Source organism: Humulus lupulus, chromosome 5, assembly GCF_963169125.1.
Source record: "Humulus lupulus chromosome 5, drHumLupu1.1, whole genome shotgun sequence".
In the NCBI taxonomy this organism is placed as follows: domain Eukaryota; kingdom Viridiplantae; phylum Streptophyta; class Magnoliopsida; order Rosales; family Cannabaceae; genus Humulus; species Humulus lupulus.
The window spans coordinates 210,334,911-210,343,226 of NC_084797.1; the positions used below are offsets into that span (position 1 = coordinate 210,334,911).

The 8,316-nt window shown below is 37.6% G+C and overlaps 1 non-coding gene across 1 annotated transcript; it reads right to left on the bottom strand.

Moving 5' to 3' along the window:
* Positions 1-3,860: 3,860 nt before the first annotated feature.
* Positions 3,861-3,967, bottom strand: LOC133780782 (small nucleolar RNA R71). The gene has a single exon (XR_009869600.1). It is a non-coding gene; the product is annotated as a small nucleolar RNA R71 (small nucleolar RNA).
* Positions 3,968-8,316: the final 4,349 nt, after the last annotated feature.

Consider the following 8,316-nt stretch of genomic DNA (forward strand, 5'->3'; position numbering starts at 1 on the left):
CACAAAGTTTGAACATGACATCACAAGCATGTCCATTTCCCAAAAAAATATTGTCTTTAGATAAAATGAGGTTGTCGGAATCTATCACAACCTTGATTCCCGGTTTGTTAAGAAAATTGCCACTTACAAGGGTTCTACTCAATTCCAGTACATACAAGACATTTGTGAGTAGAACATTCTTGTTGAATGTGAAGAACAAATCAATGGTTCCCTTTCCTTCAACCTTAAACCTTTTCTCATTGCCCATTTTGTATCTCATGCCCTTCCTTTGATGATTCAAAGGTCTTGAAAATAGTTCTATCATAGGTAACATGAATGGTGGCACAAGTATCATACCACCACCCACTCACCTTTCCATGAATGGCCTTAGCTTCTTTTAGTGTTGCCACTAGCTCATCTTAGGTTGAATTGACGCATGCCTCTTTGTTTTGGTTCCTCTTGAACCTACATTCTCTAGCAAAGTGGCCATTCTTTCCACACACAAAGTAAGGTTCCTTGGAACTTTTGAGTTGCCCCTTATTCTTCTTGGGCCGTAAGGGGTTTTTACCATTGCCCTTGTTCTTACCAATTCCTTTGTCCTTGTTAGGAGAGTTAGCCACCACATTGGCCTTAGAAGTCTCTCCATTGAACTTCTCCTCATTCATTTCTCCAGAACCAGATCTCTCCTCAATTCTCAAGTGTTTGAGAATTTCCTCCAAAGAAATCCCTTCATTTCTATGGAGAATTTTCTTCTATAGCCTCTCCAAGAAGGAGGTAACTTGGCTATAATGGCACCAATAAGGAATTGTTCCGGAAATACAATATTAAGTGTAGATAATTTATTCAAAATAATTTTCTATTCATAAATTTGAGGTAGAAGGGGTTTATCATCTTGAAATTTAAATTTCATATATTGAGTACTAAGGAATTTCTTAGTACCTTCTTCTACTGCTTTTTATTTCTTTTTCAAGGCCTCCCAAATCTCCTTGACGGTCTTGGTGTTGGTGTAAAGATCATAAAGCCTATTCGAAAGAGCATTGAGGATGTGATCCCTACATATCAATTCATCTTCTTCGTGCTTCTTCTATTCTTTGACAACTTCTTGAGTATCATCTTCCTTGGGATCTCCCAAGGCTTTTAGGTCTTTGTCTAAGACATAGAAAGCCTTAAAAGTAGTGAGCAAGAATCAAATCTTGTCTTGCCAATGAACAAAGTTAGTCCCATTAAACTTGTAATGCCCTACTACCCAGGGACCGTTACACTGTATATTTTAAATAGTGCTAAACTTATTAAACAAGTCATTTGGCCATAACCGTGTAACTAAATGTGATTAACGGTTTAGGGTTAAATTTTTTGGTCAAACGTACATATTGGGGCCAATAGCTCAAAATATACCCTAGGATATGGGACTAATGAGTCACCCTTGGGCCCTTTGCCCTATCCTTTGTATAACCAGCCTTGGATTTGGCCCATCGTACCTGCCACTTTAGTTTTCCATGACCAATAGGTCAATCAAGCGTATGTCACGCTCCTAATTAGGCATAACCATATTGGTTAACACTCAACGCGCTATTGCCGCCCTTGACTCATAAGTCAATGCTTTTCGACTAGCACTCAACACTATTGTCGTCCTTGTTTCATAAGTCAATGTTCTTCGACCACCACTCAGCGTGATAATGTCGTTCTTGACTCATAAGTCAATGCTTTTCGACCAGCACTCAACGTGCTAATATCTTCATTGACTCATAAGTCATTGTTAGGACTAGTTTTAGTATGTTTTTATGGCGTGTTTTAAGATGCAATTTTAGTCTTTTATTTGGTTTTGTGCAATATTATGCCGGTGTTTATTGTGTTTTCAGGATTAGGTGTGGTTATTAAGGAAATAGCTTGAAATTGGAGGAAAAGTGCTTATTTCTTGAAGAAACAATGTTAAACGGGCTAAGGAATGGAAACTAGGCAAAACTGGGGGTCGAATTGATGATTTGGTGAAAATTTTGAATTAGAGTCGCAACTCTAGGGTGTAGAGCAGCAGCCCTAAGAGTTTCAGAGAAAAAGAAAAGAATCTGCCAGAATTAGAGCTGCAGCTCTATTAGACAGAGCTGAGGCTCTATTATAAATTAGAATTAGAGCTGCGGCTCTATCAGGCAGTGCTACAGCTACAAAATCCAGAGACGGAATCTGGATCGCAAAATGCACTAGAGCTGTGGCTCTATCACATGGAGTCGCGACGCCAGTCCGTACGGAAGCCAAATTTAGGGCATTTTTCAAGGGAAATTTTGTCCTTTCACACAAAATTAATTAGGGATTATAAAAGCTTTCTTAATGACGTTTTTAGAGGAAGATTAACCCTAGGAGACGGCTAGAGGCACATGGTGGAGGATTGCAAGTGGAATCAAATAATTCATCACAGTTTTCATCTTTTCTACATAGAATTTCTGTATTTTTGAATGTTTTTTATTTATTCTATGGTTATTATGAATTTTGTCATGAACTAAACTAATTTTCTGGGGTGTTAATGGATTCTCATGAACCTTTATTTTAAATTAATGCAAGTTTTATGATTTCAATTTTATCTTGTGATTTATTCAATTTGAATTTAATGCTTGTGAATGATTGATCACCATTGACATGAAATATATGATTTTGATTCGAAAACTGAGAAGTAAGAATTGAATATGCTGTAATTGAATAAGCATAGATTTCATATTAGTACGAGAGTACCTGTGTGGTCTGTGTAGTTTTAGGGTTGTTAATATTAATGCCTATCTTATGTTTATTTATCACAGAGATGTAGAAAATTTGCATAAGATTGAGACTTATATATCCTAGTAGGAATATAAGTTATTAATGTTAATAGTAAGATTTGTGTTAAGGAGAATTAAAGGGGATGGTTGATGAAATTGATTGCCCTAGTTTTTAATCTATTAAATTTTCTTAACGTTGTTTATTTTCAGTTATTGAAGTTTATTTTATGTTTTTGTTTTATAATTTTAGTTAATTCTTGTGATTCAATTATTGTTAGCCAAATAGAAATAGGAGTTAAGTCTTGGTACTTAATATACAGTCCTCGTGGGAACGATCTCACTTACTCTTTATTACTTGTGACAATTACGTGCACTTGTGTATCGATTTTACATAACAAGTTTTTGGCGCCGTTGCCGGGGACTGTTTTTACTAATATCAAGGAATTAATTCTTTTTCTAATTTGGTTGCTTTTCATTCATACCGTTCTCATTCTGGTTTTCTTTTGCAATTTGTGATTTCAGGTATTCACATAGTTTATGCGACGACAGGGGTCTGAATCGAGGGTGCCTGTTGATCCTGAAATTGAGAAAACCTGTAGAAGAAATTAGAAACAAAAAAGGTTAGAAAGAATGGCTCAGAACAGAGGTAACGGAGGGGTTGACAACATTTCCCATGACAACACTGAGAATATTAATGATGGGATAGCAGCGGGTAATGTTGGAGAAATAGGAGTTGCTGAACGAGTTGCACCAGTTCAACAACCAATGCAAAAGAGTTTGAGGGACTATGTGCTACCTACTGTAATGGGGGCACAGTCATGCATTAGACCTCCAACGGTTGAGGCTAATAATTTTGAAATTAAGCCTGCTATTTTGCAAATGGTACAATCATCATTTTAGTTTGGGGGATCACCAACGGAAGACCCAAACTTACATTTGGCTAATTTCCCAGAGCTCTGCACCACATTTAAGATGAACAGAGTGACAAATGATGCAGTGAGGTTGAGACTTTTCCTGCTTTCATTGAGGGACCGAGCAAAGAGTTGGCTTATTTCTCTGGAAGTCAATTCTATCACAACATGGGAGGAGCTAACTCAGCAATTTTTAGCAAAAATTTTCCCACCATCGCTGTCTGCAAGGTATAGAGGTGAGATCAACAATTTTCACAAAAGAGATGGTGAGTCATTGTATGATGCGTGGGAGAGGTTTAAGGAGCTGCTAAGAAAATGTTCCCAACATGGAATCGAAAAATGAATGTTAGTCCATATTTTTTACAATGGTTTGTGTGGTACTACTCGCACAATCATAGATGTAGCGTTTGGAGGAGCATACATGAGTAAGAGCGCTAATGAAGCTTACGATCTATTGGAAGAAATGGCTATGAATAACTATCAAGGGCCATCAGAAAGAGAAACCACTAAGAAGGTGGCTGAAGTGCATGAATTGGATGGCATCTCAATGTTGTTCGCTCAAGTGGAAACATTAACCAAACAGCTATAGCAGAAAAACATTCAAGCTCAAGCTCCAGTTATGCAGATGCAGATTATATGTGAGTTATGTGGGGGACCTCATTTATTTGAACAATGCACAATGACGAATTTTAACAACATTCCTATGGAGCAAGTGCAAGCAATAGGGAACTTCCCAAGGCCCTCCAACAGCCCATATTCCATGAGTTACAATCCAGAGTGGCGGAATCACCCAAATTTTTCTTGGACAAGTGGTTAGGGCAGTCATGTAACGACCCAACTATTCTAGACTTTGGACCATTAATAACTACTACACATAGACACCAATCTTAAGGAAAATATACATATGAAATAACCATAACTTTATTATAAACTGTAAAGCAAAGGTTAAATACATAAAAAAAAAGTGCGGTTAGGGTATGGGATCCCATTGCTTGAAAATAAAATAGAACATAACTTAAATCTTAAAATTCGTTACAAAACAAAATGCAGAAAGTACATATAAAGCATAATTTTAAAATGACTTAAACAACTTCATCCTCGAATTTTTCGCGCAGTCCACCGATTTCCATTCTCCCTTAATACACATTCCCAAGCTGCCAAGAATCTTCCCGCCGCCATAACTATTTTCCTGCATATATAAAACATAAAGGAATGAGCCTAATGCCCAACAAGGAAAATTCTACTACAAGCGTGAACATAATCATACACATAAACTATGAACATATATCATATACTATAACACATATGCCATAACTCTAACCAATGTACATGGTGACTATTGGGGTTTGCTAACTAAGCAACTATAAGCCTCAAACTATAATGAGGTTTGCTAGTTAAGCAACTATAAGCCCCAAAAACATACAATTGTTGGGTTTAGCTATATAGCAACTATAAGCCCCAAAACATAAAAGTGATAGGGTTTGCTATATAACAACTATAAGCCCCAAGCATACATATATCATAACACATAGAAACATACTATAACATAATCATAACACCTTTATATAAACATAGCACATATCACATAAGAACTACCCTATTTTCCTTACCAAAATACCGGGATGATGAGAACAAGGTCGGGGTTTTGGAACACTCCTAAAAACCATTAATAGAGAGGTGAGTATTCTAAAAGAAAAGAGATGATAAGAATAAATTAAACCATCGAGAACCTTAAGTTCAAAGAACTTAGATGCCTAACCAAGAATAAAGAATACTGAGTTAGGATTTGAGTAGAGAAAAACTATAAGAAACTAATGAAACAATACTGAAAGGAACTAAGAATAGGAATACCTTTGAATACATCTATGACCGAACTACACCTTGAAACCGAAATACGCTATAAACCTTACTTCCCAAGTGTCTAATAAGCTTATAATGATAAAGATTATAACCCCAACCCAAGTGTTTAACACTCTAAAGTAATCCTAGCAGCTTGTAGGTTCTGAACTCAGCTTGATGAATGAAGAAATGGCTGGGTACTAGGTCCTATTTATAGAGTTCAAGAATAAAAAGATCTTTTATTTAGCTTGAATAAAATAATGGATTTTTAATTGAAAAATATTTGAATAATTGTTCAGCAAAGGTTGAAGGCTCGGTCAAAAAGATTATGGACTTATCAAGAGGTTAAGAATTAAAATGAGCTCGATTTCAAAATCATTAAAAAATCATGCACTGCAGCCGATATATCGCCCATGCTAGGCGATATATCGCCTGGACTGATATTCCCGAGGCTCGTCAAAGTTGTCGTGCGAAGTTACGTGTTTTTCGTATCCCTGTGTGGCGATATATCGCCCCCTAGAGCTGCGATATATCGGCATACGCTGAAATATTATACACGTAATTACACTTTTTTTAGCCTAATTTGAATTGAGTAAACAACCTTGACTAAGTCCTTTAATGATTTCAAAGCTACTGGCAGACTCTAGGATTTTCAAATATTACTCTTAATAAACTTATTCCTCAAAAATACTTAATTTCTCATTAAACCTACACATGACAAGTGTTATTATCTTATTGGGTCTATCTAAACCTTATAGTATAATAAATATCATCTTCATAATTAGTCATATTAATCAAACCTTAGGTTATAATTAATATTCTTAAACTATATGTTAAACTTATAAAATCTACAAGTGTTGTTACGAGTGTCCAACTAAGTCCCGGCTTAAACCAAAATCTATAGTAATAAACATTTTACAACTATTACTAGCTATTACTATTACTACTACTATCTAACTAGCTAAGTAAAGTTCTTGGACTCTACCTCACTAAAAAGAATTTCGTCCTCGAAATTTACTTACCAAATAATTCTGGATACCAACCTTGCATGTTCTCCTCCAACTCCCATGTTGCCTCTTGTTCAGAACTATTACTCTATAGGACTTTGACTATCAGAAAACTCTTGGACCGTAACTGCTTCATCCCTCTATCCAGGATGCTAACCATTCGTTCCTCGTAACTCAAGTCTTTCTGGAGTGCTATCGTATCTTACTTGAGGATGTGAGATGGGTCTGACACATACTTGCGTAGCATTGAGATGTGGAACACGTTGTGGCTACCTGCTAGGGCTCATGGTAGGGCTAGTCTATACGCAACTGCTCCCACTTTGTCCAATATCTCAAAAGGACCTATAAATCAGGGACTAAGTTTGCCTTTCTTCCCAAACCGCTTCACACCTCTCATAGGAGATATCTTCAAGAAGACTTGATCTCCGACTTTGAATTCTACATCGCGTCACTTGGCATCCGCATAGCTTTTCTGACGGCTTTGAGTAGCAAGCATACACTGTCTAATTAGCGCTACTACTTCTTGATCTTTTCTAACAGCTTCGGGACCGAGAAGATGCCTTTCTCCTACCTCGTCCCAGTGTAGCGGCGATCGACACCTTCTTACATAAAGCAACTCATAAGGTGACATCTCGATTGTTGACTGGTAGCTATTGTTGTAGGAGAACTCCATCAATGTTAAGTACTTATTCCATGATCCTCCGAAATCAAGTACACAAGTGCGCAACATATCTTCTATAATTTGAATCGCACGCTCGGATTGACCGTCTGTCTAAGGATGAAAAGTTGTACTAAGACTTAACTTAGTAGCCATGGCTCGCTGTAAACTTCCCCAAAATTTCGATGTAAACACCGATCCTCTATCAGACACTATTGTCTTGGGGATTCTATGCAACCGTACTATCTCTTGGACATATATGTCTGCATATTGGTCTGTCGTGTATGAAGTCTTAATAGGCAGGAAATGAGCCAACTTGGTTAGTCTATCTAATATTACCCAAGCGGAATCATGCTGCTTGTTCGTTCATGGCAACCCTGTAACGAAATCCATGGCTATATCGTCCCACTTCCATTCTGGTACGCTAAGCGGTTGCAATAAGCCTGCGGGCCGTTGATGTTCTGCTTTCACTTGCTGGCATACTAGACACTTAGACACAAATTCCGCTATGCCCTTCTTTAGCCCTGGCAACAAATATATTGCCTTGATGTCGACCCTGGGTGAACTGAGTACGGGGTACTGTGCGCTTCTTCTAGAATCACCATCTTAATCCCTTGATTATCTGGCACGCATACTTGATCCTTATATCTCAATAATCCTTGACTTGATATTGAGAAATCTGTGGCCTTGCCTTCTCTGATTGCATCCATATGTGCCGCTAGTGTGTCATCATGCCCTTGCCTAATCAGGATATCTTCTAGCAGATTTTACTGGATAGACAAATTAGCGAGCTTACCGAAAACTATTTCTATTTCGGCACTGATCAGTTCTTGCTGTAGCAGCTTTCCCATTCTGGCTAGTGCTGCTAAACTTCCATAACTCTTCCTACTTAGCACATCGACAACTACATTTACCTTTCCCAGGTGGTATAAGATTTCACAGTCGTAATCATTTACTAGCTCTAGCCACCTGTGCTACCTCATGTTGAGCTCCTTCTGAGTAAAGAAGTACTTTAAACTTTTGTGGTCCGTATAAATCTCACATCGTTCTCCGTAAAGATAATGGCGCTAGATTTTCAACACAAAGACCACCGCTGCAAACTCCATATAGTGCGTTGGATAGCGTTGCTCGTACTCCTTCAGCTGCCTTGAAGCGTAGGCTATCACCTTGTCATTTTG